General features: G+C 37.4%; 1 protein-coding gene across 5 annotated transcripts in view; it reads left to right on the forward strand.

Annotated features, from left to right (window-relative positions):
- Positions 1 to 20,066, forward strand: part of LOC117802625 (phosphatidylinositol 4,5-bisphosphate 3-kinase catalytic subunit beta isoform-like) — a 95,388-nt gene that overhangs the window by 34,830 nt on the left and 40,492 nt on the right. For 3 of the 5 annotated variants that reach the window (XM_034661923.1, XM_034661921.1, XM_034661925.1), the window contains exon 2: positions 3,956 to 4,061. The gene's annotated coding sequence lies outside the window, so the exon portion shown is untranslated. Of the gene's footprint in view, positions 1 to 3,955; positions 4,062 to 18,093; positions 18,117 to 20,066 lie in introns of all 5 variants that reach the window. The other 2 variants (XM_034661924.1, XM_034661922.1) reach the window with 1 other exon arrangement.

Raw genomic sequence — 20,066 nt, forward strand, 5'->3', positions numbered from 1 at the left:
CCCCCCGAGAGCTCTCATGCGCTTTCTCTCAAATATGTAAATCAATCTTTGGAAAGTACCTTGCAAACAGGGATTTTTGCTAAACTGATATATGGAAAATGGTGTCTTGGTGTAGTTTTGTTTTATTTATCATTCTAGTAAACTATCTTTTGGTGAAATGTGTACATAGTTCTTTTGGATGTATATCTATGGTGGAATTCCTATGTCATAAGGTATGTGAATTTCCATTGCTCCACATTCTTAGCAAGCCTGGATAGTCTTAGTTTCTTTAAATTGTACCATTTTGGTGGGTACAAAGTGGTATCTTCTTGTGGTTTTTAATTTTTATTTTTATCCTCTAATGAGGATGTCCATTTTTCCCCTATGCTTGTTGTCTATATAAACCCAGAATATATAATAATTTCCATTTGTTAAACAAAAAGAAAAACAGCAAACACTCTTACACTGGCAGTCTTAATCTGGTTCTTTCCTGGGTACTAGGTATTAAAGAATATTTTTGATTCTTAAAATTGCATTTTGTAAAAAAAAAAAATGTGGTAGAAATTACATTACTTTATTCTTTGATGTTGGGCTAGGACTTTGTGGTAGTATGTGAGTTCAGTAGGAAGAGGGTGAAGAGGAGAGAGATAAATACTTACACCATGAGGTGATTTTTGAATTCACCTGGTTTTGCTTGCTTATTTGTGGGTGGTGGTTGTGAGGTTGAAATCACTGTTACTTAAATAGAATAGTTTGGCCAGCTCTTAAATTATAATATAACTTGCATGATTGAGGCATAGTATTGTTTTTGTTTTTGTTGTAGAAATTACTTTTACTTGAACAAGGACTAGAGATAGACTCTGTGTAGGGATTTTGGTTTGTTTACATGCCATTCTCAGTGCTTGGGTAAGCTTTTGAAATCTTCCCCCACATCTTTTTAAAGTTTAATGGATGTTTATTGTTTGTCCAGAATTTTTTCCTTTCTTTTCACAATGAAGCTGTGAGAGTGGATCTTCACGTGTAAGGTTATTAATAACATTGTTTTTATCTAAAAGCTTTAGTAGGAATTTTAAGAGTAATTTTTTAAAAAAGATTTTATTTATATAATTGAGAGGAGGGGGCATGAGCAGGGGGAAGGGCAGGAGGGAGAAACAGACTCCCCCCTAGACATCATTTTTTGGCAGTTTTAGGTTTACAGTAAAATTGAGTAGGAAGTACGTAGAGTTCTCTTATATCCCTACCCCCACATGCGTAGCCTCCCTGACTGTCAACATCCTGCACCAGCAAATTGTGGTTATTTTTGAGTTGACTGATTCCCTTACTTTTGGAAAAGTAAGCAGTTTGATGTATTTTAACATCGTTTGGAGTCTATTTTATAACATTCTTCTCATTTTAAAAAGAGAATTTTTGACCTTACTACAAAAACAAAGAAACCAAGACAAGAATTAAATTTCTTGCTTCCTAACAGGATTTTATTTTGAAGATACAAAATGAAAAAGATTTTCAGCACTCTCTGTTAATTCCTACTAATTTTATGAAACTTGAAGATTTTTAAGTCTTTCTCCTTGCTTTTACATCTTTAAATGTAAAAATGTTCTAACCATATGCTTGGAATTTTTTATTAAAATTTCTGACTTGGGGGGGTGCCTGGGTGGTTCAGTCAGTTAAGTGTCTGCCTTCGGCTCAGGTCATGATCCCAGGGTTCTGTGATAGAGCCCTGCATGTGGCTCCCTGCTCAGTGGGGAGCCTGTTTCTCCCTCTCCCTTTGCCCTTCCCCCACTCGTGTTCTCTCTTTCTCTCAGTCTCTCTCTCAAATAAATAAAATCTTTAAAAAATTTTTCTGACTTGGAGTATTACTGAGATGATATATATAGTTCCAAACGTGGTGGGCACAAGCTCTGATTTGAGTGGGCTTGCCTGGAAGTGAATTAAGTGATGTGATTAGAATACCGTTATCAATAAAGGACATAAAGTCCTTTAAGATTTTATTAGTGAAGAATGGGACATTATGGCTGAGAAGAGAGGGCTATGAGCTCACTGATCATTGGAAAACACCCATGGTTTAGGACTTAAAGAAGGCAAAGCCATAAAACTTCGTGAAGACTATAGGATTTTCTCAATAAGACTGAAGGGTCCATGTAAAAAAAGATTGGTAATTTTGACCACATTAAAATTAATGGTCATTCAAAGACACTGTAGGGGTGCCTGGGTGGCTCAGTTGATTAAATGTCCGAATCTTGATCTCAGCTCAGGTCTTGATCTCAGGGTTGTGAGTTCAAGACTCATGTTGGGTTCTACACTTGGCATGGAGCCTACTTAAAAAAAAAAGTTAAAAAAAAAATTAAAGACACCATCAAGAAAATGAAATGATAAACTAAACTTGGAAAAACATTTTTGGTATTTTGGAAAAAAATAATTATGTTATATACAATAGAGAGTGTCCTGAACAGAGCTCCCTTCATGGATGTACAGCCTGTGCAGTCATATAGGGCCCTGTACTTATTTTAATGCTAAACTGCCACTGTCTTAAATTCTTAATTTTTGAATAATGGTCCTGCCTTTTTTTTTTTTTAAGATTTTATTTATTCATTTGAGAGAGAGACAGAGCATGGGGGGGGAGGGGCAGAGGAAGGGGAGAGGGACAAGCAGACTTCCCACTCAGCACAAAGCCTGAGCCTGATGTGGGGCTTGATCCCAGAACCCTGGGATCACAACCTGAGCCAAAGTCAGAGGCTTAACCTACTGAGCCACTCAGGCACCCTGTGGCCCTGCTTTTTAATTTTGCACTGGGCCTCCAAATTATGAAGCCAGTCCTGGTCCTGATATATAAAGCCTAATAAGTAATGAGAAAAACACAACCCAATAAAAATGGCCAAAACTGTGAACAAAGGAATGAAGAAAGGAACATAGGTAATTAATAAACATGTGAAAAGGTCTTCAACCTCATTAAGTAATACAAACTGAAATCATGGTATATGGTCTGTATTGTCACAAATTAAGAAATCTGACTTTACCAGGTATTGGAGAGGAATGTGTCATCAGTTTACATACTGCTGGTGAGTTGCTAGAGTGATACAGTTGGAAGACAAGTTTGGCATTTTTAGTAAAGTTGGGAATTTGCATTTCCTATACCTCACCAATTCCACTTCTAGGTTTAAAGCATACCTTAAAGTAATTCTTGTTCATGTGCACCTGGAGACTTGTATAATAATGTTGATAAAAGCAAAAATCTTTAAACCATCCAAATGCCTGAAAACAGAAAGGATAAATACATTGTGGCATATTTACATAATGAAACACTACAGAGCAATTAAAAAGTAACATGGATAAAGCTTAGCTAAATATTTGAGTTACAAAATTCACATCCCTGAAGACTCCATCAGCATATAAATTTATCATGCTGAAGTAGGGAGCCAGGGATACAAACCTAAACAAAACGTTATTTAGGGATGTATACGTACGTGACAAAGTTCAGTTTTAAACAGTAATGGAATAATTATTCAGGATAAAGGTTGGGATGAGAGGAGCATGTAGGTAGATGTAATGTTATTGGTGTTCTGTGGGATGCTGATTTATAGTGTTCATCTTATGTTTGCATGCATCTTTCCATATATTGTGTGTGTTTCAAATATTATATTGAAGAAGAAAAGGGGGAAAATGAAATAAGCTATCCATAGTAGCTTATGATGTATATAGAGGAGTAGGTTGAGAAGTAGAAAGAAAATTAGCATATTACAGAAAAGAGAAGAGGTCATCTAAATGAGAGGATTTAGGTCGTTGTATAGGATCTCTGCTTAGAAGCTGTCCCTTCTCGCTCTAATGCTCTACAATTTTAATATTGTAGTTCATATGTTTTTTATATTTTCCCCATATTTAAAAATACAGTTATAAGCAGTCATGTCATACAAGTAATAAATTTATTTTTAATTTATCTCATTTAGGTGTTAATACCTTTTATCTTCACTCTTTTTTGTAGTGTATCTTCTAATTTGAAAGTCTTCCAGGAAAACTTCAGTTTAAAAAAATAAGTAATGCCATCATCTGATATCTTAAAGGACTGAAATGAGGGCTATCATTTTGAGGTAAGTATCTAATTTTGTATTTTTAATTACTTATACTATTTTTCCAGAAGTTGAAAAATAGAAGGAAAATGTGAATATTGGTTATATCTTTCTTTTTTTTTTATTTTAAGATTTTATTTTTAGGTAATCTCTACCCCCAGTGTGGGGTTTGAACTCATGACTCTGAGATCAAGAGTTGAATGCTATTTTGACTGAGCTAGTCAGGCACCCCTAGATTCTAAATCTTTTAGTTAATCTCTGTGTTGGAGAGGTACAAATCCTAGGCCTTGTTTTAAAATAGTCTGATATTTAGGATTATATATACCCCATTGTTAATAGAGCTTCATGAAGGAGAGAGGAAGGGTCGGTATTGTTGAAAGCTATTTAGAGAGATTAATTGAAAACTGAAGCTTTTTGGAGCTTTTTCGGAGTTGGTAGTTAGGAGGTTATTGTTTACCCCTTTCAAGACAGTGTTTGTGGCTGAAACTAAGTTTGCAGTAGAATAAAGAGTGAGGAGGAGGTGATAAAGTGAGTATTTCATCTCTAATTCACTTATTAAATCAATAGGTAGAATGTACTTAGGATGCAGCAATCATTTTCCTAAGTACTGGAGCTCTAGTTAGCGTGACCATATATCCTGGTTTAAGCCTCTTGTAGATCAATTAATGCCAAACTTTTTCCCCTAGCTTTGAGATAAAATTGGCATATATCATTCTGTAGTCACCCAACTTTTTTTGGTGCTGTACTCTTTTATCCCCATGACTTAGTTTTTATCTTTTTTATTGAAGATTTTATTTATTTGTTTATTTATTTGTCAGAGAGAGAGAGAGAGAGAGAGAGCACGCGCGCGCACAAGCAGGAGGAACAGCCAGCAGGGGGAGCAGTAGGCAGAGGAAGAAGCAGGCTCCCCGCTGAGCAGGGAGCCTGATGCGGGACTCGAGCCCAGGAGACCTGAGCTGAAGGCAGATTCTTAACCTACTGAGCCACCCAAGTGTCCCAGTTTTTATCTTTTCAAAATTTTTATTGTTTTTTACTATTTTTGTTTTTTTAAAGTAATCTCTCCGCTCATCATGGGGCTTGAACTCAAAATCCCAAGATCAAGAGTTGGCATGTACCCTGCTACCACCCTCCCCTCTGGTCACCCCCAGTTTGTTCTATATTTAGGGGGTCTGTTTCTTTGTTTATTTGCTTGTTTTGTTTTTAGATTCCACATATTAGTGAAATCATGAGGTATTTGTCTTTGACTTTTATCACTTAGCATAATACCCTGTAGGTCCATTCATGTTGTCACGAATGGTGAGATTTCACTTTTTTTTATGGCTGAGTAATAGTGCATTTTATATATATATAGATATAGATGTAGATACATCTATCTATATCTATATCTTTATCCATTCATCTATCAGTGGAAACTTAGGCTATTTTCATATCTTTGCTAACTGTAAATAATGCTGCAGTAAACATAGGGGTACATATATCTTTTTGATGTAGAGTTTTTGTTTTCTTTGGTAAATATCCAGAAATGAAATTACCTAATTATATGGAATTTCTTTTTTTATTTTTATTTATTTATATATTTTTTAAGATTTTATTTACTTGAGAGAGTGTGGGCACAACAGGGGGAGGGGCTGAGTGAGAACGAGAAGCAGACTCCCTGCTGAGCAGGGAGCCCAATGCAGGACTTGATCACAGGACCCTGGGATCATCAGCTGAGCTGAAGGCAGCTGCTTAACCGACTGAGCCACCCAGGCACCCTGGTATTTCTATTTTTAATTTTTTGAGGAACCTCCATGCTGTTTTCCAAAGCGGCTACACCAATTTATATTCCTACCAACGGTGCACGAGGATTCTCTTTTCTCTATATCCTCACCAACATTTGTTATTTCTTCTTTTTGATACTAGCCATTCTGACTGGTGTGAAGTGATATTCTGGTTTTGATTTGCATTTCCCTGATGATCAGTGATGTTGAGAATCTTTTCATGTGCCTGTTGGCCGTTTGTATGTCTTCTTCTTTGGAAAAATGTCTTTCAGTGCCTCTGCCCATTTTTAAAATGATTGTTTTCTTGGTGTTGACTTGTATAAATTCTTTATGTATTTTGAGTATTAAATACTTATCACATATATAATTTGTAAATATCTTCTCCCATTCAGTAAGTTACCTTCTCATTTTGTTGATGATTTCTATTGCTGTGCAGAAGCTTTTTATTTTGGCATACTGCCAGCTATTTATTTTTGCTTTTGTTTCCCTTGCTTGGGAAGACAAATTCAGAAAAATACTGCCAAGGCTGATGTTTAAGAATTTATTACCTATGTTTTCTTCTAGGAGTTCTGTGGTTTCATATTTAGGTCTTTAATCCATTTTGAGTTTATTTTTGTGTACCGTGTGGGAAAATGGTCCAGTTTCATTTTTTTGTATGTATCTGTCCAGTTTCCCAGCACCATTTATTGAAGAGACTGTCCTTTCCCCATTGTGTATTGCCTCCTTTGTTGTGGATTAACCATATAAGTGTGGGTTTATTGCTTGTGTTTTTATTCTGTTCCATTGATCTGTGCATCTTAACTTTTGTGCCAGTACCATGCTGTTTCAATTATTATAGCTTTGTAGTGTAGTTTGAAATCTGGAATTTTGATACTTGAGTTTTTGTTCTTTCTCAAAGTTAATTTGGCTATTTGGGGTATTTTGTAGTTCCATACAAATGTTAGGATTATTCTAGTTCTGTGAAAAATACTCTTGGTATTTTGATAAGGCTTAGACTGAATCTGTAGATTGCTGTGGGTAGTATGGACATTTTAACAATGTTCATTCTTCCAGTCTGTAAACGTGGTATATCTTTTCATTTATTTGTGTTGTCTTCAATTTCTTTTTTTATTTTTAAAGCTTTTTTTTTTTTTTAACTTTTTTAAAAAGTTGAGCATGGAGCCAATGCAGGGCTTGAATTCATGATCCTGAGATCAAGACCTGAGCTGAGATCAAGAGTTGGATGGTTAACTGACTGAGCCACCCACATGCTGTCTTCAGTTTCTTTCATCAGTGTCTTATAGTTTTCAGAGTACAGGTCTTTTACTTCCTTGGTTAAATTTATTCCTAGGTATTTTATTCCTTTATGCACTTGTAGATGGGATTATTTTCTTAATATCTCTTTCTTTTAGCTCATTATTGCATGTAGAAATGCAACACATTTCTGTATATTAGTTTTGTGCCCTCAACTTTACTCAGTTTTTTAGTTCTAATATTTTTTTTGGTGGACTCTGTAGGGTTTTTTTTTTTTTTTAAATTTTCTATGTATTGTACCTTGTCATTTGCAAATAGTGACAGTTTTACTTTTTCTTACCAATTTCCATGCCTTTTATTTATTTTTTTGTCTCATTGCTGTGGTTAGGACTTCCAGTACTGTGTTGAATAAAAGTGTTGAGAGTGGATATCCTTGTTTTACTCCTGATCTTAGAGGAAAAACTTTCAGCTTTTCACCATTGAGTATGATGTTAGCTTTGAGTTTGTCATATATGGTTTGTATTATGTTGAGATGTGTTTCCTCTAAATTTGCTTTGTTGAGAGTTTTTACCATGAACAGATATAGAATTTTGTCAAATGCTTTTTCTGTATCTATTGAAATGATCATATGATTTTTATCTTTCATTTTGTTAATGTTTTACGTCACATTGATTGATTTGCAGATATTGAACCACTCTTGAATCTCTAGATGTCCAGCTCTTTTCTTTAAGATTTTATTTTTTTTAAGTAATCTCTACACCCAAAGTAGGGCTCAGACTCAAAACTCCCACTTCGAGAGTCACATGCTCCGCTGACTGAGCCAGCTAGGTGCCCCTGGATGTTAACCTATTTTTAATGCCCTCTTTTGCTTTTCAGTCTACTGGTTTGGATGATAAATTACATGGCTCATCCAGTGATAAAGTACATGGATGATAAATTACATGGTCTATGTTATATAGTTAACAAGGACAGACGTTACCTGCCTGGGCTTATTTTGCCAACTAACCTGGGCTTCTAGGCAAGTTAAGTGCTTAACAAATATTCATGAAATGAATTGGCTAATTACAGCTGTGATCAGGGCTGCAGAAGTGAAATAATGACTCCTGATTGAGTTCATTTGACAGCGGAGATTTCAGAAATAGATTTGGCAGAGAATATGGAAGAAAGGAGTCATACGAATGAATCTGAGATTTTGAGTTCTGGTGGCTTGAAGTATGATGGTACCATGAACGGAAGAAGTAAGGAAACCACAAGGAAAAACTGGTACTAATGGTCTAGTGGATGGAACTGTAGCATGATGAATTTTGTTAGACACATTTTTTGAGTTATAGGTAGAAGTTTTAGAATATCTCAATTGTGGGAATATGAGATTGGAAATTAGAAAAAGATACGTTAGGACCTGGATATAATAGATTTTGGAGTAATTCACATAGAGTGTCAGTTGTGAAAGTAGGTAACATTTCCAGGGCCCTAGCAGAGAGAAAAATGTTAAGTGCAGGACATTAGGAAATGCCTATAGTAAAGGAGTGGCTGTTGTTAAAAAGAATCAGTAAGGGGAAAAATAAGAAGAAAAGTATTAAGGAGAGCAGAATCTTGTTGTGTCTTTCTTTGAAGCGTAGTAAGGAATTTCAGGGAGAGGCTCTTTAGAGGGATAAGATGCTCTAGAAAGATGAATGATTTTAATACCCTGGAAAGCACCACTAAATTTAACTATTAAGAAGTTATTGAGGGGTGCCTAGGTGGCTTAGTCAGTTGAATGTCCAACTCATGATTTCAGCTCATGTCTTGATCTCAGAGTTAATGAGATTGAGCCCCACATCAGGCTCCATGTTAGGTGTGGAGCCTGCTTAAGATTCTCCCTCTCCCTCTCTCTGCCCCTCCCCCCTTTCTCTCTCTTAAAAAAAAAAGGTTATTGATAACCAAGAGAACAAATTAAGTAGACCAGGGTGAATTGTAAGAGGTTAAGTAAATGGTTTGACAAACTACACAGCATGAAGAATAAAGTAGAATGTTTTTCAAGAAGTTTGTGCAGTTGTGAGGACTTAGCCACGTAGGAGATAGTTTTGCATTAGCACATAATATATTTTAGGTAAAGGGGAATGATCCACTAGAGTAGTTTAAATATATAAGTAGTTTAAATATTAGAGTGATTAATTGCCAGGAGGAGGTAGAAAGGATTGAGATCAAGGATATGGGTCAAGGGCTTAATTCTAACAGAAGAGCAGCAACATTTCTGCTTAGAAACCAGAGAAATGGAAGAAAGCAAATCAAAGAATTTTTAGGCAAAGAGGAAGAAAGTTGTATAATTCCTTATCCTGCTTTTTTGATGGTAGGGATTGAGGTTATCTGCTAGGCATATAGTTAATTAGCAGGGGTGTTGGGATCCTGGGAGAAGAAAATACTTAGGGAAAACATTGTAATCACCAAATTCACCAAATATTTATTAAACATCTGCTTTGTGCCACGTATTCTTATAGATAAGATCTGTTCTCGTGGCGCCAATTGCCTCTAAGAACCAGAAAAATACCAAAAATACCAAATGGTACCAAAATGTAATGTGATAATGAAAAGAATTTTAAAACTAGGCACTTGGTAGAGTGACTGGGTGATTACTTCATTCATTCATTCATTCATTCATTCATTCATTCATTTATTTTTAAAGATTTTATTTATTTGGGGCGCCTGGGTGGCACAGCGGTTAAGCATCTGCCTTCGGCTCAGGGCGTGATCCTGGCATTATGGGATCGAGCCCCCACATCAGGCTCCTCCGCTATGAGCCTGCTTCTTCCTCTCCCACTCCCCCTGCTTGTGTTCCCTCTCTCGCTGGCTGTCTCTATCTCTGTCAAATAAATAAGTAAAATCTTTTAAAAAAAAAGATTTTATTTATTTGACACAGAGAGAGAGAGAGCAAGAGCGCACAAGCAGGGTGAGTGGAAGGCAGAGGGAGAGGGAGAGGGAGAAGCAGGCTTCCTGCCCAGCAGGGAGCCGGATGTGGGGCCCTGGGGTCATGACCTGAGCCAAAGACAGACACCTAACTGACTGAGCCACCCAGGTGCCCCCTTAATTTTTTCTTAAGATTTTATTTATTTGTTAGAGAGCACGAGTGGAATGAGGGACAGTGGGAGAAGGAAAAGCAGACTCTACAGAACAGGAAGCCAGACATGGGGCCTGATTCCAGGACCCCGAGACCATGACCTGAGCTGAAGGTAGATGCTTAACTGACTGAGCCATCCAGGCGCCCCTGGGTGGTTACTTCTGAGGAGGTGACATTAAGATAAGGTGTGAAAGACAAAAGTTCAGTCACTTGAAAATCAAACTAAGGTAAAAACTTCAAAGTAGAAATAAGCTTATTGTGTTGGAGAAGCAGAAAAAAGTTCCCTACTCTAGAACAGAATGGAAGAGGACCATAGTATCATGAGATGAAGTTGAAGAAGTAGGTAGGGCTGGGTTGTGTCGGTCCCTGTGGCCATGGTAAGGGCTCTAGACTCAAGAAAGTTTTTTAAGGAAGGTTTTAAGCAGAAAAGTGTCTTGATATATGTTTTAATGATTTCTCTGGCTACTTTATTGAAAATGGATTATAGGAGTAGAGGGGAAGCAGAAAGGTCAGATAAGTGGCTGTTGGCCAGAGATGATGGTGGAGAAACTTAATATGATCACCAGGATAGAATAGAAAGGATTGCTGAGCAATCAATAAAGTCCCAGTTTAAGATAAGCTAGCATGACCTGTCAGGCCTTGTGAATTTAGCTGGCACAGTCTTTTAGATGGAAATGAAAATTTGACATTGGTGGTAGAAATAATTATCGATAGGAGGCAGGCTTGGTAAAAGGGAATATATTAAGGGACTGGAGGCCATGATTGAGTCAATATATATTTATTGAACATCTAATATATCAAGAACTGTGCTAGCTGGTGGCATTACAACAGTGAACAAAAACAGGTCCCTTTCTCATGGAATGAATATTCTCATGAGGATGTGGAAGATAAGTTAATATATACTGTGTTGGGTGGTGATGACTACTGTTAAGAAAAGTGTATCAGGGAAATATATTAGAGAAAAGTGGATATTGATGGGGGATATTGATGGGGTAGATTTACTACTTCATAAGGGGTGGTTAGGGAAGACCTCTCTGATTAGGTGACATTTTAGGTGATCTAAGGAAAGTTAAGGGAACAGGACAGGTAGATATTTAGATTAGGGGTGGGGGGGCGTTCCAGGCTAAAGTCACCTAAATACAAAAGCTCTGAGACTGGACTGTGCTTGATGTGTTCTGGGAGCAGTAAGAGGGCCAGTTTGGCCTGAATGGGGTCAGTAAGGGAGGAGGTAGTGGAAGCTGACATTGTGAAGGTAGAGGAGGCTTGGTTGAGTTGAGTGGTAGACCAGTGTTCAGCCTTTGCTTTTTTTTTTTTTTTTTAAGATTTTATTTGTTTATTTGACAGAGAAAGACAGCCAGTGAGAGAGGGAACATAAGCAGGGGGTGTGGGCGAGGAAGAAGCAGGCTCCCAGCGGAGAAGCCTGATGTGGGGCTCGATCCCGGAACGCCAGGATCACGCCCTGAGCCGAAGGCAGACGCTAAACGACTGTGCTACCCAGGCACCCCTGCATTTTCTTTTGAGTGCTGATGGGGATGTAGATTTAGAGGTGAGGATGTGGGAGGAGTGAAAGGCAAAGCTATAGCTGAGAGGTGTAACTTGTGGCTAATGAACGTGAGTCCAGGTGTTTGGAGTATCTGAAAGTGCTAGTAATAGAAGAGGTGTACAATAAAACAGATTTTTTAGTATAACAGGGAGGTAGGAAGAGAAAGGTAAGTTAGAGGCATGGACGGCTTTTAGTTCTTGAATAAGTTTATTTGGATTTAGTATTTTTTTTAATTGTAAAATATACATAACACAGTTGAACATTTTAACTGATTTTAGGTTTGCAATTCACTGGCATTAAATACATTCAACAGTGTTGTGCAGCCATCGCTACTGTCCATCTCCAGAGCTTTTTCATCATTCCAAACTGAAACTGTATGCAATAAACAGTAACTCCCCATTGCTCTCTCACCCCAATCTACTTTTAACCATTATACTGCTTTCTTTTTCTATGAATTTACCTCTTCTAGATATCTCATGTAAGTGGAATCAAACAATATTTATTCTTTTGTGACTGGTTTATTTCACATACCATAATGTCCTCAAGGTTCATCCATGCTGTAGCATATGTCACTGTATCCTTTTTAAAGGTTGGATAATACTCCTTTGTATGTTTATACCACATTTTAAAAATCCCATTTGTTGGTTGAAATTTTTTCTTTTTATCTTTTGGCTGCTGGTGGTAATATTACTTGTACTTGGGTGTACTTGGGTTTACAGATACCTGTGTGAATCCCTGCTTTTAGTGCTTTTTTATTTTTTAAGATTTATTTATCTTAGTACGAGCAGGGAGCAGGGGCAAAGGAAGAGGGAGAGAGAGAAGTAGTGGCCCTGCTGAACCCAGAGCCCAGTGTCCGCCTTGATCTCATGACCTTGAGATCATGACCCAAGCCGAAATCAGGAGTCAGATGCTTAACTGATTGAGTCACCCAGGTGCCCCCCTGCTTTTAATTCTTTTGGGTAGTGGAATTGTTGGATCGTATGGTAAGTCTGTGTTTAAATTTTTGAGGAACTGCCGTATTCTTCCACAGTGGTTGCACCATTTTACCTTCCCACCACTGATATACAAGGGCTACATTTGTAGTTTACTTTTGGTTTTGAGTAGTGGAATGTTTTAAGTATGTGTATTTTTTTAGAAGAGTGTATATCGTAGATTGTTTTTAGTAGTTATAGAAGTAACACAAATCCTCATGCTCTGCTATAACGTCAGAACTGGTAAGGAAAGTTGTGTTCTTGTTAAATTTTAGTGAGAGAGCCTCACAAGAATTAAAATTCTGGAGGCTTAAAAAGAATATGTTGCCAGAAACTTACGCATACTGTGTCTTGTAACTTGGCTGTGATATCTAATATACAAGTACCTTCACTTGGCTCTGGAGAAAGCTTTGCATTTTGATTAGTAGGCAGGAATAACTATAATTTCCCGGGATAGAACAAGATGATTAAATGAGCTAGAATGATTTTTTTCCCCCAGAGAGTATACTTGTAAACTTCTGAGATTGGAAATTTTATAAGGATGTTGGGAAATTTTCATCTTGCTGTTGACTAACACATTATCTGTGTAACAGTTCAGGAAAGATATTGTCTGTTTAGATGGATAACAGACCAATAAGAATTATTAAGGGAAAAGATGGGATTATAGCTCTTGCAGAGTTTTTGAAACTTTGCACCATGTTTGTAGTTGTTGTTAAGATTTGGAAATTTTGAAGTAGATTATAGTTATTGTCTTTAATATTGTTATAATTATGCTTTTTGTAGGTAAATGACATGTTTTAATTTCAAAAAGTTTACTTTATGGGGGGCCTGGGTGGCTTAGTTGGTTAAATGTCTGCCTTTGGCTCAGGTCATGATTCTGGGGTCCTGGGAACGATCCCTGTGTTGGGCTCTCTGCTTAGTAGGGAGCCTGCTTCTCCTTCTCCCTGCTGCCCTGCCTGCTTGTATTCTCTCTTTCTCTGTCAAATAAAATCTTAAAAAAAAAACTTGCTTTAGAAGCTTCTTATCGTGTTACATGAGCACTGTGAATAAACTGAGTGGTTTAAACTTGCCTTCCTGTCTTTAACTAGTTCCTCTTTCTCCAGTTCTTGTCTTTGCCTTAGGGTTCTTTTTCTTTAATGTGTGTTGAATGTTTATGCAGTTAGAAAAAATGTTCATAAAGATCATATTGTTGAGTGCCTACTGTTTCTGGTCCTTTGATAACATGGTTTTTGCTTTTACTCAGAAAATAACTGTGGTCAGATTGTCCATATAGTCTACCATAGACAGTGAGGATATTGTGAAAGAAATTCTGGCTATCTGCGTACCATGACCTTTCAAAACTGTTTTCTTTGCTGCAAGCATCTCACTTAGCCTTTTTGACTGCCACATGACAGAGGAAGTAGTATATAAAGGGCAACATAAATGGCTGTCTTGTTGATGTCAATACAGTTTTCCAGTATAAAAGCATGCCTTTATGTCATATATCTTATTAAATATCATTGTTTTGCTTATATGGACGATTAACAATTGCAATGCATAGTACAGAGTATATTTTAAGTATAATTATAAATATTATAATAGTTAAAACTGAAATGGAAAATAATTTATGTGGGGCGCCTGGCTTGCATGAGACTCTTTATATCTCGGGGTCATGAGGTTGAGCCCCATGTTGGGTGAAGAGATTACTTAAAAATAAATAAATGAAAACTTCAATAATTTATGTTACTTTGAAAAAGATCTTAATTTTTTATTCAAAGTTTTTAAAATTCAGTTATAAAAATTATTGATTGGAGATTATTATGTACAGACCATGACTACAAATCCACTATTTTTTTTTTTAAGATTTTATTTATTTATTTGACAAAGAGCAGGAGAGAGAGAACAAGCAGGGGGAATGGCAAGCAGAAGGAGAGGGAGAAGCAGGCTCCTGCTAAGCAAGAAGCCCCATGCAGGGCTTGATCCCAGGACCCTGGGATCATGACCTGGGCTGAAGGCAGCCAATTAACTGACTGAGCCACCCAGGCGCCCCCAAATCCACTGTTTTTGTGGGCAGAGATTTTAAAGCAACTTTGGAGGTATCTTTCTGCTGTTCCAGAGCAGCCAAGAGAGGCTTCTTTAAAACTGTGAAGGGTTTATAGAATTGTTGAATTACTATGTTGAATACCTGAAATTAGTATAACATTGTATGTCGACTATATTTTAGTTAAAAAAAAAACAAAACCAGTGCTATGAAAGGGCCTGGGGAATATGAATAATCACCAACCTGTTTTTATTTTTATTAAAGATTTTATTTATTTATTTTAGGGGGGGCAAAAGGAGGGGGAGAGAGAGAGAATCTCAACCAGACTCCCTTACAGAGCCTGACATGAGGCTGGATCCCAGGACCCCGAGTTCATGACCTTAGCAGAAATCAAGAGTTGGACTCTGAACTGACTGAGCCACCTAGGTGCTCCTGCACCAACCTGATTTTAAACTTTAATCTTATTTTCAGTTAGTAGCTTAGCTCTATAATGTTTGTATTTATTTATTCATCATTCAGCAGATGGTTACTCATGTCTGGTATCAGGCGCTGTACTGAACCTGAAAGATAAAAGAGCCTGTCCCTGTTGGTCAGGAACTCACTAGATACTGGCAAGGGTAGCAAGAATAAAGTTTAGTAGAATCATAACGCCTTATGTCAGTTAGCTGCTAATGTCAGTTCCTTCCCAGAATCTAGAAGTAAAGACAAAGGTTATAAGGAGAAGCAGTAAGGGCATGAGGATGGTGAAGATTCTTAGGTTGGAGCACTGCTGGAGGAGAAGCAACTGCAGGTGACAGGAGAAATCTGGAACTTGGGTTAAGTAATCACCACATGGAGGTCACAGAGCAAAATGGGGAATGGGTTCCCATCAAATGGATTCTCTATGCCAGGTGCTGCCTAGAAACTTTACATATGTTATTGCTCTCAATCCATTAAAAAAAAGTGTGAAATTTAGCATATATACAGAAGATCACATGAAAATGAAAATGTATGGGGCGCCTGGGTGGCACAGTGGTTAAGCGTCTGCCTTCGGCTCAGGGCGTGATCCTGCCGTTATGGGATCGAGTCCCACATCAGGCTCTTCTGCTATGAGCCTGCTTCTTCCTCTCCCAATCCCCCTGCTTGTGTTCCCTCTCTCGCTGGCTGTCTCTATCTCTGTCGAATAAATAAAAAAAAAATAAAATCTTTAAAAAAAAAAAAAAAAAGAAAATGAAAATGTATAATTTAACGAACACAATGAAAAATAAAACCTGTGTGCATAATAGCCAGGCCAATCCTGTGTGTCTTATTCTGACATATTTTTCTTCCTTTCCCCAAGCTACACTTAGATGAATAGTTTATTTCCTTACTTTTTTTCCTTTATTTTTTTTGGGTGGGTGGAAGGGGCAGAGGGAGAGGAAGAGAATCTTAAGGAGGCTCCACTCTGAGCGTGGCTCCCCACATGGGCCTCAGTCTCATGAACCTGAGGTCATGACCTGAGCCGAAATCAAGAGTCGGACGCTTAACCGACTGAGCCACCCAGGCGCCCCAACCCTGTTTTTCTTTATAGCTTTACCATCTATGTGTATATCTCTGAAAAATATTTAACATTGTATTTATACTTAAGTAAATGGAATCATATTGTATATATTCTTTTTTTTCTTTTAACATTGTTTGTAAGATTCATTCATGGTGATGTGTATAGCTTCTAATTTTCCATATTGTAAAATATTCAGTACAACTTACTGATCCATTCTGTTAATGTATGTTTAGGTTGTGTCTAGTTTTCAGATATTATAAACAATTCCACATTGAGTATTCATGTATGTGTGACATCATTGGTTAAGAGTTTTTCAAGGATATGTACTTAAGTAATGGAATTTTTGTTGCCAGATCCTGAAAGAGGTTGAATCAATTTATTCTCCCACCAGCAGTGATTTATGAAATGATATCTCTTTGCAGTTTTAATTTATATTACCTTGATGACTAATGAGGTTGAATGTTTCCCCCCATATGTTTATGGATTTTTTGGGCTGCTGTGAAATTTGTGTTCTGTTCTTTTGCCCATTTGTCTGTTGGGTTCATGATTTTTACGTATTCATTTTCTCACTAAAATTTGTAAGAATTGTTTATTTGATCAATTTTTAATTTTAATTCCAGTGTAATTACCATACAGTGTTATAGTAGTTACAGGTGTACAATATAGTGGTTCAGCGGTTCTATACATTATTAATAAGTACTCATTAACATAAATGTACTATTAATCCCCTTTACGTATTTCACCCCTGCCCATCTATTTGATCTATTTTTATTTATCTGTTCAACGTTCTTCATTGAGTCTTTTCCAGTTTTTTTTATATCAAGGGCAACACCTTAATATGGCCTACCAGAATCTGAATGTAGCTAGCCTCTCCAGTATCATTCTGCCTGTTTCCTGCTTTTCCATGTTCCTAATGGCTGTCTTTGAATTCCTCAAATGTTTGAGGTTTCTTAGGTCTTTGGATATGTTCTTTCTCACTTTACCTAGCTAATTTCCTCTCTTAAAGTCTGTGTTAAAATATCCCCTTTCCTTAGCATTCTTTCATATACATGCCTCAAATTCATATACTTTGTTTCTTTATATTTATTTATTAAAAATATAGTAATTCTAGTCAGGTGACTAGTCTGGAGGAGAAAGAAGACTGTAAATACGTTCATTTCTACCAGGGGATTAAAAAATACATTGTGAAAAGTAATAAACAAGGATGAAGGCTGTTGAGTTTAAATTGGAGTGAATGATTTGCTAGTATCATAAACATGATCTCATCAGTGTTGTTCTCCCACTCCTCTTCATAATTCTGTTTTCTGTTGGGTTGGAGTAGGGTGAGAGGAAAATACAGTTGCAGAGTAGGCAGAGCATTGGACTGAATGTGACTGAGGGAGGATATGTGGTTTTTAATCATGGCCCTGCAGCTACCTAAACTATGTGTTTGACTAAATTAGTGAAGTCCAATTTGCTCTAAGAGAATGAAAATGAATAATGGCTCAAACACAATAGATGTTTATTTGTTACTTATAGAATAATCTAAGGTAGATGGTTCTCTTTGGTGGGTGGCTCTCTTCCAGGTGGTTTCTTCCATCTCTTGACTCTTCATCCTTTATGAGCAGTGGAAGAGGAAAGAGAAGGTGTAGGCGGCACAACAGTTTTCTTAAAATCCCTCACCTGAAGTGGCACAGGTCATTTCCACTCAGTATTCCACTAAGGAGAACTTAGTACATGACCATTTCATATGGCTCAGGAGGTTGGAATATCTAGTGCCCAGCCACATTCCCATAATTACGGAAGGAGAAAAACAGTCCTGCCACAGTGGCCTTGGGAAAGTCATTTTATTTCTGTAGGTCTCAGTTCTTAAGGTATAAAATAAGGGAGCTATACTCCAAAAGTTTATAACGCACATGTTCTTCTTCCCTTAGAGTTCAACTTCAAAAGGCATAAGGTAAGTGTTTCCATTGTGTCTTCATTCACCTTGTTCCAATGAGATTTTTTTTTTAAGGTTTTATTTATTTATTTATTTGTCAGAGAGTGCACAGGCAGGGGGAGTGGCAGGCAGAGGGAGAAGTAGGCTCTCTGCTGAGCAGGGAGCCTGACGTGGGACTTGATCCCAGGACCCTGGGATCATGACCTGAGTCAAAGGCAGACGCTTAACTGAGCCACCCAGGCGTCCCTCCACTGCAATTTTGAAGGAATATGAGATGCTAAAAGCTGCTTTCGTTAGTGTTGGCTCTTTATTTTAATAGCCAGGCTACTCATAGCTTTGTAGGTTTATCCAGGTCCTAGGTACAAACTTCATAATGTTCTTATAGTGAAGGAAGCTTATAATGTGAGATGAAATAATTCTGAGGTTATGTGTTTGTGCTAAGTTGTAGACAAAATATTAGTTGGCTTTGAAATAGGAAATTAAGGGGAACCTGGGTGGCTCAGTCAGTTAAGCATCTGACTTTGGCTTATCCTTGGGGTCCTGGGGTTGAGTCCCAAGTCGGCTCCCCAGCCCCTGTTGGGCTCCCCGCTCAGTGGCAGGTCTGCCTCTTCCACTCCCATTGTCCCACCCCTGCTCATGCTCTGTCTCTCTCAAATAAATAAATAAAATCTAAAAAAAAAAAAAAAATTAAGAACTTTTTAAAATATTCTGCATTTTCTTTGGAAAAATAAGAATTTAAAATAATTTATAGACATTTAAGGAAGTTGACTACAGCTTGTATTAATTTATAAATTTGGAGTCTAATTTCAGCAATTATTTAAGGAAGTTGTCTTGACAGTTTTTTTAACAGAAGTTTTGATATATCAAAGTTGATGGAATTTTCATTTTCATATAAAGACATTTTTAAAAACTCATTTAACATATACCTCATTTTCGGGGGAATTGATAGCAACATTAAGATTACCACAGGTAATTTAATTTTAGTTTTTAGTTCTCAGTTCCATTTTAATTTCAGTAGAATTTTGGTTTGGGTGGTTGTAATTTCAGAGATTAACTGGTTTGCTAATATTCTGAAGCTATTTGTGTATAAGAAGATATTTCTTATAAGAAATGCCTTTGTGAAAAATATATTTAAGAAGATGGTGTGTGTGTGTATTTTTTTTAAAGAAACAAACGAATTAACTCTCTTTTTTAAAGATTTTATTTATTTGAGAGAGTGAGCATGCCCCACAGAGGCAAGGGTGGGGGGAGGAGCAGAGAAAAGCAGACTCCCTGCTGATCAGTGAGCCTGAGGCAAGGCTGGATCCAGGACCCTGAGATCATGACCTGAGCCCAAAGCAGATGCTTAATCAACTGAGCCACCCAGGTGTGCCTGTAATTTGATCTCTTAATAGATTATATTCTATCTCTTGCTGTAACAAACCACCCCGAAACATGGTGTCAGACATCCATTTCGTTATGCCCTTCTTCTGTGGTCAGGAATTTGGACAAGGTACAGCAGGGTCATCTTGTCTCAGGTCCATGATATCTGGGCCTCAAGTAAAGAAACTCATAATCTGAGGGCTGGAGTCATGAAGGGCCTATTCACTGAGAAATCTGGCTGCTGGTGCTGGCAGTCAGTTGGGGTTGGTCAAACCACATACACGTGGCTTTTAGAATGAACATCTCACAGGCAGGTGTCTTTAAGAGGTAGCAGGTGGAAACTACCAATTTCTTTTTCTTTTGTTTTTTTAAATTTTTAAAATTTAAATTCAGTTAACACAATGTGTTAGAGGTAGAGGTCAGTGATTCATCAGTCTTTTTTGTTTTAAAGATTTATCTATTTATTAGAGAGAGAGAGGACACAAGCAGGGAGGAGGGTCAGAGCTAGAGGGAGAAGCAGACCCCCTGCTGAGCAGGGAGCCTGATGCAGGGCTCCATGGGGGGCTCAGTCCCAGGACCTGGAGATCATGAACGTGAGCCAAAGGC

The sequence above is a fragment of the Ailuropoda melanoleuca genome, chromosome 6 (genome assembly GCF_002007445.2).
Source record: "Ailuropoda melanoleuca isolate Jingjing chromosome 6, ASM200744v2, whole genome shotgun sequence".
Lineage (NCBI taxonomy): Eukaryota > Metazoa > Chordata > Mammalia > Carnivora > Ursidae > Ailuropoda > Ailuropoda melanoleuca.